Raw genomic sequence first — 12,118 nt, 5'->3', positions numbered from 1 at the left:
AGCAATGGAAGCCTAGTGTTACCCTTAAGGGGTGCTGCAATGATGCGGGCATGCGACGACGACCAAGGAATCTCGTCACCCATGCGGTACCATAGCAATGAGAAAGGCACAAGCATGCACATGGGCTACGCCCTGTGCGTGTGTGCTGTGTTCGAGTGATCGGGAAAGGGCGAGAGAACGAGGCATGGGAAGCATCGTTGGGCGGCACACTTGTTTGCGCGTTGCCTTGCGTGCCTCTGCCCAGCGCGCGAGCAAACGAGCAAGCAAGCACTGCTTCGTTGCTGTGTGCGATGAAGCAACACGGGCCAGCGAGCGCTGGGCGAGCCAGCGAGCGATCACTCGCTGATGAACTGCACTCTAGTGGGGCTGTTGGTGCACGCGGATGGGCTAGGCGAGGGATGGGCTTCGTGCTCGTTGCCTTGCCTTGGCCTAACATTCGTTTTAATTTTAGTTAAGCGGCGAATTTAATTAAATTTAATTTCGTGCTTATAATTTTTTTTCTCATAATTTAATTTTATTAGTTTAATTATTATAATTATTTTTATACTAATTATTTAATAAAATTAAAACCTTAAATAAATTATGATTAATTTATTAAATCAAATAAAATTAGACAAAAGGGATTTAAATTATTAAATATATGAGCTTTAAATTTTTAATATAATATGTGGTTTCCAATAAGACTTGGAAAGACATTTTTATGTTTAAAAATTAGTAAAGCATATAATTCTTGGTTTGAGTGGGAGTTTTTATTCATGAATGGTTAAACTCTTGATTAGGTCCTTGTTACCTTAGGATTAATAAACTCGATTAGAACTAATAAGGTCAAATAATTGGTAGATTCTTGGGCCTTAATTAGTTGTTGCAATTATTATGTGATGCATTTTTTTACTAACTTGCTAAGTGGGCCATTCATTGATAAATTTTATCTTATGCATGTTTTAAAATATTTATTGCTTTAAATATGTCTTGATATTATGCATGAGATTATGGTTTATCTATGTTGCATGATTAAGGATTTTAGTTCACTTAAAATCTAACCGACATTGTAAAAGCATTAAGTTCCAAAGTTTAAAAATTGAGTTAAAAGGTGCCATTCCAAAATAACACTTACTTTCTCACCTTTATATCAAGTTAGTGATAGTTTTACGCCATAGAGAGGCGTCACTTCTTGATCTTACTGGGGTAAGGTACACATTAGTTGTGAGTACATGTTGATTTTGGTTGAACTCAACGATATAAGTAAGAAGTCCTTTTATGTGTGGCAAATGGGATAGGTTTTCCTAATAAGTTCTTAGACGTGCCTATCAACAAAGAATAGTTTCTACACTATTAGCAAGGGATTTGCTTACCTACAAATATTTTAGAATAAGTCGAATCGTGTTTGATTCTTTAATGATTTTGAGGATCTTGGATTCATTTTATTCACACCTTCCGGAACTAAATTTCTTGAATAAAATACTTAATAACTTTGAATTATGCATGATTAATGCTTGTTTTAATTTTATTAAGAGCATGTATGAATGATTATTTACTTGTTTATTCTTTTCAATTGTATTTTTTACTATGGCAACAACAATTCATTCAACACACTACTACAAATCATCACTTGTGCCACGAATTATGCCACGGAAATTTTAAATTCGTGGCAATTTTACATCTTGCCACGGGAAAAATAATATTTAGTAATAAACTAAGAATAACAAAAAAATTTATGCCACGGGAAAAATACATTCGTGGCAAATATACACTTGTGCCACGAAATTTGCCACAAAACTATTTTCGTGGCTAATAAAAAAACTATCACATATTTTTTATTAAAAAAACCAAAACAAAAGCGGGAAACTTTTGGTGAATCACCGCTTAATTCCCTACAACCCTTCTCTCTGATCGAACTCCTCCAAAACTGCCAAGAACTCTTCAAGCGGCACCGCTACGAAACCTTCAAGCGCTTCTCGCTGCTGATCAAGAACGACGGCGAATTCAACATAGATTCTTTGCCAAGGTAATTCCCCTGAATTAGCTTCAATTTATAGGAGTTAATTCCCTTAATTTATCGCCTCTTTCTCTCACCTCTTCCACCCTCCTGCTGCTTCCCCTTTCATGCTTATTTCTCAACAATTGTATAGTCCTTGCTTCTATCAGACATTAATATTGAATCTAAATCATATGATATTTCAATAATGCGATTTTTTGTAAGTTCCATATAGGAGTTTGAATTTCAATCACACCATATTTTCAATTTGCGATTGATTTCTTGTTTTCGTAAAATATTTTTACTTATTTTGTTTGATTGATTTGGTTATTATTAATTAACCGAAATTTGTATTGCTGATGATAATCGAAATTGTCTGATGATGTAATTTGACTGAATTTGCTTCTATTGGGTGTTAAAATTTTGTGGAATATTGTTAATGGATTAGAAACTGAGCAATGGCTACATCATCTGAAAGTGACGATTCACCATATTGAGAATCAGTGTTCTCAATTAAGTTCATGATTAACTCTTTTGGTAATTGGGTGCTCTTATAGGATTTCAATGTAGAGGCAGAGGACAGGGGAGAACAAGGAGGTGATCTATAGTTTTCTGTTGCAGTTTCTTAGGGAGGTAATCAGAGAAGAAGGTAATGTTCATCTTTATTTTCTATGTTTTATTGCGTTTTTATTTTTTTGTAATTTGGACGATTTGGCTCTTTCCCCCCCTGTTTTGGATGACATAAGTTTGAACTTAATGTTTGTTTTTTTATTTGATTTTATTGAGATTATCTGAATTTTGTTGATGGATATTTGTTTATGATTTATGCCATGAAAGTGTGAAAATCAAGGGGAAGGCGCTCATTAAAGTGTGAAAATTGAGCAATCAGGATTTAAAGGTATGGCTAGAGAACTGCTGCAAGAAATTTGTATTTGCATATAGAAATGTACTTAGGGCCTTTCTTTCATTGTAGTTAAAAACTCTAGAGAACATAAATATTTCTTCAGTCACAATTGAAACTTGCATGATTGTTTATGAAGACGAGATTTAAAAGGATTTTTACTATTTTAACCTGACCTATTTTAGAGAGAGGGAGAGGGAGAGACTCGAGAGAGTGAAGTTTACGTTATTCAACTTCGTGAGATAGAGGAGAGAGAGTACTTGATTCAACTTTGTGCTTCTGTCTTGTGGAAGGTGTATTTGGGATTATTCAGTGGGTTGGAGGATGTATTTTTATGAACAGTTAGGAAGAGCTTCATAATGTCGTAAGACGACTCACTATCGGAGTACTTCTACTAGACTAAACTAGTGGTACTACTATAAGTATAACTGATGTTTGACTAAAGATACCAGACAACAATGCAGCACGCTAATCAAAACAACACGAAGATCGACATAGTACATCGATCAGATCTAATTGAACACTTCACACCTACTTAGATCTGAACAATGCAACAATTAAATAAAAAATTAAGATTTAAAAATGTATACCTGATCAGAATCGGAGCTGGTGGGCCCAAGAGAGAGAGAACCTCCCATACCAGGTCCAGGAGCATCAGTACTTCTAACGACCCATACAAACTTTTGCTCACTTTTTTCCAATCCAACTGCCAACTTACTTATCTGCTGATTGGAATGTCTACCCTCGAACCAAAGGTGCATATCTGAGAATTGTTGCTTGAGTTCCCTGCTTCTTGATTGATTAACTCCACTACTTGCTTGTTATCAGAAGCCAGAATTAGCTTCTCCCACCCCTTATCTCTAGCCACCAGCATCCCCATTCTAATTGCTAAAACTTCAGCTTCCAGAACTGTAGAAACCAATTGTTTTCTATGTCCCCCCCACAACCATTTCCCCTCATAGTCTTTACCCACTACTGAAATTCCCGCAATCCAAGATTCTTTATCCCATGAAGCATCCACATTAGCCTTGACAAAGCCTTGTTGGGGAGGGTTCCAGGTTTGGGGGGTAATTTCATGGGTCTGGTTACTCACACTTTGACTCACAGGCTGGTTTGAGAGCCATTTCCAAGCTGATAATTTGGCAAGTTGATGTTCCGAAGGCTCTCTTGTCATTGATGTTGATGTTCCGAAGGAGACATAAATCACAGAATCTGTTTCTTGTTTGTCAAGCCACTTGAAACATAGTCGTTTTTAAAAAAAAAAAAAAATTATTTATTAAAATTCATTTGTAGTTTGAATACAGGGTGGTTTGATTGGTTTTGGAGGGAGTCAATGAGAATGCTTAGATGAGTTTTGGAGTCAATGAGGGTTCTGGTAACGAGTGTAGATGATTAGGCTCTCGGACTTAGGCTATATCTGTTAAAGTGAGCAAATTATGCATATAGTTTTTTTCACATCTGAAGTGTTGTTGGACTACAGAGTATTAAATACCATTGTTTTGATTGTTTTTGGGTAATATTACTATTATTATTTAATAAAAATAATCAATTTACATTTTGATCTTTGCTATGTAATTAAAATCTGGAGATTAATTGAATTCTGGAGATTTATTTATTATTATATGACATTCTTATTATTATATAACACTAGAATGTGCCCGTGCATAACCACGGGATATATATTGTTGCAAATAAAAATAATGATTTATAGTGTTGAGTAAATATTTGGTTCAATATATGTTGTGATCGACTGATTATCATCTCAACGTGCTGTCCAAAAAGTGTAACACGCATTGCACATGTGTGATCAATAGTTCTAATTTAATCTAAGAAGAAAAAATTTACTTAAGTAACGTGGCATTAATATAATAAGAATTTATGAGTTTATTTAAAAAAATGTACTTATAGGATTTTAATTATTGGTAATAACAGGGGAGTGGGTTGTATTTCAGCAAAAAATGGGAAATTCAGAACCACTTTTACTATAGTGTATGGCTTGCTTTCTATTGAAACAAGGAAAACCTTGTGGAATGAGTTAACTCAATTGAGTTCAGTTACAACAGGGGAGTGGATTGTCATGGGGGATTTTAATTCTGTTATGTATTCTGGTGATAGAATCAATGGTAACCCTGTTACCCATGCTGAAACTAGAGATTTTGAAGGGTGCATTGATGCTACTGACCTAACTGAGATTAAAAGTTGTGGACACTTTTATTCCTGGAGTAATAAGGGGCAAGGTCAGACAAGGATTTGTTCTAGAATTGATAGAGTTTTTGGCAACACTGACTGGCATAGTACCTTTCTTGATGGAGTAGTGGATTACTTGAATCCTGGGATTTCAGATCATTCTCCTCTATTGTTAAGCTGCAATATTAATGTGAAGACTGGGGGTACACCCTTTAAATTCTTCAACTATATGGCTGATCATGATGAGTTCATGCAGGTTGTTCAGGAGAAATGGAATATTAGTGTTAATGGCACTCCTATGTTTACTTTATGGCAGAAAATGAAAGCAGTTAAGGGAGGGTTGAAACATCTCCACCATAGAGACTTTTCCAGATTAGAAGAGAGGATTGAACTACTTAGACAAGAGTTGGATGGGATTCAAACTCAGCTAGCTACCTCTTATACTGATCAGCAGCTTCAAGATCAAGAGAAAGAATGTAGTTTGAAGTTGAAAAAATTTCTGAAAGTGTAAGAAAGTGCTTACAAGCAGAAATCAAGAATTCAGTGGTTGAAGGAGGGTGATGCTAACAATAAATTCTTCTTTAGTGCTATGAAAGAGAGAATTGCAAGAAATAGTATTGATGTTCTTTACACTGTTACATGAGAGAAATTGGATACAACAGATGCTATTAAGGAGGAGATCAAAGGCTTTTATGTGAATCTTATTGGTACTGCTGTCCCCCTGTTAACCTCCATTGATATTGATCTAGTTAGAAAAGGAAGTCAACTTTCAGCTGATGCTACTGCTGAGGACCTGATTCAACCTGTCACTAACATGGAGATTGATGCTGCATTAAAAGGGATAGACAATAATAAGGCACCTGGTATTGATGGGTTCAACAGCCTGTTCTTCAAAAAGACATGGCGGATTGTAAAGGAGGATGTCTATGATGCTATCAAGCATTTTTTTTCTTACTGGGACCATGCTGCAGCAAGTAAACAACACTGTGGTGACTTTGGTGCCAAAAGTTCAGAATGCTACTCATGTGAAAGACTTTAGGCAAATTGCATGTTGTACTGTCATTTACAAGCTAATCTCAAAAATTTTGACTAACAGAATGCAGCCTGTTATTGGCACTGTTGTTAATTCAGCTCAAACTGGCTTTATTCCAGGTAGAGCAATCTCTGACAACATTCTTTTGGCCACTGAATTGATCAAGTGCTACTCAAGAACTCATGTTTCCCGCAGATGCATGATCAAAGTGGATCTCAAAAAGGCCTATGATTCCCTGGAATGGCCTTTTTTACAGGCTATGCTTTATGAATTGGGTTTTCCTGATAAGTTTGTAAAGTGGGTGATGGCCTGTCTGTCTTCTGTGTCATACTCTATTTTGGTGAATGGAATCCCTTCTGAACCTATTCCAGCAAAGAAAGGGCTTAGACAAGGAGATCCTATGTCTCCTTTCTTGTTTGCACTAGGTATGGAATATCTCTCAAGATGCTTAAGTACACTCAATACTAATCAGCTGTTTAAGTTCCACCCTAGGTGTAAAAGAGTTGGGCTTACACATATGATGTTTGCTGATGATTTGCTGTTGTTTGCTAGGGGTGATATCCCCTCTGTATCCCTTCTGTTTGATGCATTTAGTAAGTTTTCTGCAGCTTCTGGTTTGGAAGCTAACTTGATGAAAAGTGAAGTGTATTTGGCTGGAATCAATGATACAGTTGCTAATGATCTCCTTGCTACACTTGGTATGCCTAGAGGGTCTTTTCCCTTTAAATATCTTGGTGTGCCTCTCACCACCAGGAAATTAAGCTTCACTGGTTGTAAGCCACTCATTGAAAAAACTGTTGCTAGAGTGAAAGGATGGGCAGCTAAATTGTTATCTTATGCTGGTAGATTACAGTTTATCAGATCAGTCCTTTTTGGCATCCAGTTGTACTGGTGTCAAATCTTTGTGATGCCCAAAAAATTAATGAAAGAGATTCAAAGGATATGCAGATGCTTTTTATGGACTGGTGCTGAGGGTGGTTCTAGGAAAGCTCCTGTAGCTTGGGAGCATCTGTGTCTACCTAAGAGCTGTGGGGGATGGAATTTAAAAGATCTCATCATATGGAATAAAGTTGCAACCACTAAACACTGCTGGGCTTTATCTATGAAGGAGGACAGATTGTGGGTAAGATGGATCCACACTTACTATGTGCAACATAGAGACTTTTGGAGCATGCCAGTCCCTAATGGTCTCTCTTGGTCATTAAGGAAAATATGGCAGCAAAGAGGCATTCTAAGACAGGATGGATGAAGGAAATATGTCCTTCACCCAAGGTGCATTAAGTCTAATACCAAGGTTCAGATTAATTGCGAACAATTAATTCAGTGAGATCAAGTGATCGGAACAGCTAGCTGGAGCAATGCTTCCGATCAGTGAGTTCTAATGGATATTGAACTCACAACTTACTCTTGACTGAACCTACAAGGTCACACCAATGACACGTAACAGATCACCGGATTAAATGAATCGGAAATTCATTTAATAGCTTTTCGGGATTTAAGTTGGAAACGTATTATACGATACGACCTTGCATCGGAATCGTATATCGTATCGCGAATATTCGTAAGCTAGGCGAAACGAATAAATCGTATCGTACGATGATGATTCGTCGTATACGAAACGATAAATAATATATCAGAAATATATTAAACGCGGATACGAGGAGCGGCCCACGAGCCGAGTGCACGAAGCACTCAAGGCCCATGGGCGCGCGCGCTAGGCAAGCAAGCAAGGCGACACAACAGCGTTGGCCCATGGCCGAGTAGCTGTGTGCGCACGCGGGCCAAGACCACGACACAGCAGCAGCAGCGCGGCCCACGACCCAGCTCGATGTGCGTGTGCGTGTTATGCTGCGCGGGCTTGCTAGGCGGCCTTGCCTTATGGCTTGGTCGGTTAGTAAGGTTATGTAAATAACCTTATGACCTAATTTCCAACTAAGGCAATCACAATTCAGATTACACACAACCCTAGGAGAAAACAGAGAACCCTAATTCTCTCTGTGCCTCCATAGTGTGTTCATCCCAAAAAGCAAATCTCTTGATCGATTGTCTAAGCTACGATAATCAAGACGGATCTGATCGTGTCGGTGAACCAAGTAGAGGAACGACAAGTGGAGTTCTTTGTTCGTGTTCGTTGACGGATTATTGTGGAAAACACGCTTCGAATGTAAGTTTGCTTAATCTGTGCTTTATACATGTTTCTTGGCTTTTGGGATTGTTCCGCACATGTTATTATGTTTAACTGTATTCCCCTACAGTGGTATCATGAGCCTTATGTATTCAAAGCAAGAATTAGCATGATTATTTTTGTTTTTGCATTGTCGAAATTTTTGGAATTGTTGTTGATTTTTCGGAATTTTTTTGAATTATGGAATTAATTGCGAAATTGGCTGTTCCGAAATCAAAAATATTCGTTTTTTCGATTTTTAAAACTCTAATCTGATGGAAAACGATTTTCTAAGATCAACTCATGAGAATAGAATTGCGAAAACAGGCCTCGAAGCATCAGGCTGCGGGTACGCGATGCGCATGCGCAAGGCATGGCGCCCGACGCGTGTGAGCGAGGCATGGCGCGCGAGCGATGGGCGAGCGATGGCATGCTATGCGATGCGATGGGCTGGGCGCGCGGGCAATGCTCGTGTGCTCTTGGGCCTCTCGCACGACGGGCTGGGCGCAAGCCAAGGCCGTTTGATTGAACTTTTTTTTTAAATCGTTTAATTAGTTGTGCTTCGTGTATTTGCATTAATTTGGGCTAACGGGATTTTTGATTAAATATATCATAATTAATTATCCGGAATAATTATTGGTTTGAGTGGGAGCTACTAAATGAAATTAAAATGAAATAACTATTTTAATTATTTCGTAGGTCGCATTATTTTAATTAAATTCAATTTTAATTAGAATAAAGTCTAAGGATTAATAATTTGGAAATTGATTAATCTTTTAGGACGCGTTTATGTGAACGTGAATTTTAATTAATTCACGTAAATACTTGCATATTAACATGGGCCATTCGTTTTAGCATACGAATGGGTGAATGCGTAGAATATATATTTTATGCAATGCAGGTACTCCAAGTGACTAGTATGGCCAAATTTAGGATAGTTAAATACGGTCTGCGCACCGTTCTATCTTTGAATGTAAAGTTTTAAATATGGTATGCGTACCATGGAAATTTTGATGTAATTTATTATTTTCAAGTATTTCTAAGTTTAGAACTTTAAGTTAGCATTTGAACGAAGATTCAAGACGATGCCAAGCTAACAAGGAGGTGATGAAGATTGGATGCTTCAAGACAAGAAGTTTTGGGCCATACTAGATCACCAATTATTTATGCAATTTAATATATATATTATGCGTGAATGTATGAATGTATGTATGCTTTGCATGAACAGGTTGTTTCCTATGAATCGATTAGTTTTAAGTTCACTAAATAATCGAACTAACATAGAAACAACTAGGTCCAAGTAATATTGAGTTTTAAAAATTGCCTTCCAAATCAACACTTACAAAAATCTAGGGATCTAAGATAGTAGGTTTACGCTAAAGCGAGGTGCTATTTTAGTTGACTTAGATGGTAAGGCGTCCTAAAGGAGCACGTTGATTGTGGTTATAACTCAAACAACAATGGCATTAAGTTGTGGCAATGGGGTAAATTATGGCATTAATTTATTAACCAAGAGTAATTTGGAGATTACTAGCAATAAGTTTTGCTTACCTAAAATCTTAAAATACTTAAGACATGCTAAAGCTGCTTAAGGATTTAGGACTTTTGGGGTCTTGGAATCGTTTCATTCATTTCGGACCATGTTTTTGCTTTTTGCATGAATGAAATGTTTTAATAGCTTTAATGATTGCATGTTTTTGCTTTTATTTCAAAGTTATTGAATAGTATGAATGGTTATTTATTGCAAATTCTTTTCGATTGTAGTAATCAAAATGGCCGCAATCAAAACACAACTCAAAGTAACTGAAATTCTGGATGTAAAATTGAACCTATCAAACTTTCTTGATTGGGAGAGGAAGCTTCGGCAAGTCCTCAGGTGGAACAACATTGAATATGTAGTTGACCATCCCATCTCCAGCTATTACTCAAAGGATATGACTCCGGAAAAGCACTATACGTGGGCAAGCCATGTATCGCTAGTGATGGATCTTATTCTTGGCTCTATCCCCAATGATTGGAGTGCAAGGTTCGTTGCATACGAGCCATGGGCACTCCTAAGGCATCTTAGGGATATATGTCGTGGTAGATTCCAACATAGTGGTCAACATGTCAACCAAAATGTTTTTGAATTGGTAAATTCATTTGAGGATCTAAAGCTTAACGCTCCACTGGGTTGTTGCTTTGACGTCGAAAGACAAAAAGCAAGGGAAAGGGTCATTGATCTTGAAATGACAGAACGGACACCAATCAGAACTCATACAAAGAAAATGGTTGGGCTTTTCAACCGGCTTGAGTTACTTGGTGATCCATTCCCAGATTCTGCAGCTGCGGGAATACTTTTGAATTCTCTTCACCCTGGTTATAAGAAATTCAAACTACTCTATTTTTCCAAGAAAAGGGAGAATACTCTTAGTGAACTAATTTACTTGCTCCATAAGTACGAATTGGACTTTGTAAGTGATAAGCAAGCATCACTAAAAGTAAAGAGTAAGAAAATCAAGAAAAAGGTTCCGGGGAAGATCCAAAGCAAGGGTGCATCTCCATCTACTTCAGGAAGGCAAGTGGCGCCATCCAAGAAGAAGATGAAGAAGGATCGTTCTCCATCTACATCGTAATTCTTCAATTGTAATGAAATTGGTCATTACAAGCGAGATTGCCCCAAACTAAAGGAAGAGAAGAAGGACGGAAACGTTGCTTCTCCTTCAGGTATGTATGTTATACATTGTAATCTAGCTAATTCTACTTCTTGGGTATTAGATACTGGTTGTGGCTCACACTTATGTTCCAATCCACAGGGACTAAGGAGAAGTAGATAGCTGGATAAAGGCGAGATGGATCTACGCGTGGGAAATGGAGCACGGATTGCTGCATTAGCCGTAGGATCTTATTTTATTTCTTTGCCTAGTGGGTTTGTTTTGGAACTAGAAAACTGTTACTATGTTCCTAGTATCACCAGAAACATCATTTCCGTTTCAAGTTTGGATTCTAAAGGTTTTAGTTTTCAATTTAAAGACAATAGTTGTTCTTTTTCTTTGAATGGAATGTTTTATGGTTCAGCACAACAAGAAAACGGTATTTACGTGCTAGATACGAGCAAACACATTTACAACATAAATACCAAAAAGGCTAAAACTGGTGATTCGAATCTCACATTTCTGTGGCATTGTCGATTAGGCCATATAAACATAAAGCGCATGGAATTACTTCAACGGAAAGGAATTCTAGAATCATTCGACTTATAGAAGATTGATCAATGCGAATCTTGTTTACTTGGAAAAATGACAAAGCAACCTTTCTCAAAGGTGGGAGAAAGAGCAAGCGAACTACTAGGGCTAATACATACGGACGTATGTGGGCCTATGAGTACGAAAGCTAGAGGTGAGTTCAGCTATTTCATAACGTTTACGGACGACTTCAGTAGATATAGCTATATTTACTTAATGAAGCACAAGTCTGAATCGTTTGAGAAATTCCGAGAATTTCAAAATGAAGTAGAGAATCAAAATGGCAAGAAAATCAAAGCTCTAAGATCGGATCGAGGAGGTGAATATCTTAGCCACGAGTTTGATGACCATCTAAAAGAATGCGATATTCTTTCAGAATTGACTGCTCCGGGGACACCTCAATGGAATGGAGTGTCGGAACGGAGAAACAGGACCTTACTCGATATGGTCAGGTCAATGATGGGTCAAGCCGAACTTCCTTTACAGTTCTGGGACATGCGTTGCAAACTGCAGCACTCACACTGAATCGTGCTCCGTCAAAAGCTGTTGAAAAGACTCCATACAAATTATGGACTGGGAAACTTCCAAAGTTGTCTTTTCTGAAGATTTGGGGTTGCGAAGCATATGTCAAGCG

Source organism: Spinacia oleracea, chromosome 6 (assembly GCF_020520425.1).
Source record: "Spinacia oleracea cultivar Varoflay chromosome 6, BTI_SOV_V1, whole genome shotgun sequence".
In the NCBI taxonomy this organism is placed as follows: domain Eukaryota; kingdom Viridiplantae; phylum Streptophyta; class Magnoliopsida; order Caryophyllales; family Amaranthaceae; genus Spinacia; species Spinacia oleracea.
This window is presented reverse-complemented; position numbering follows the sequence as displayed.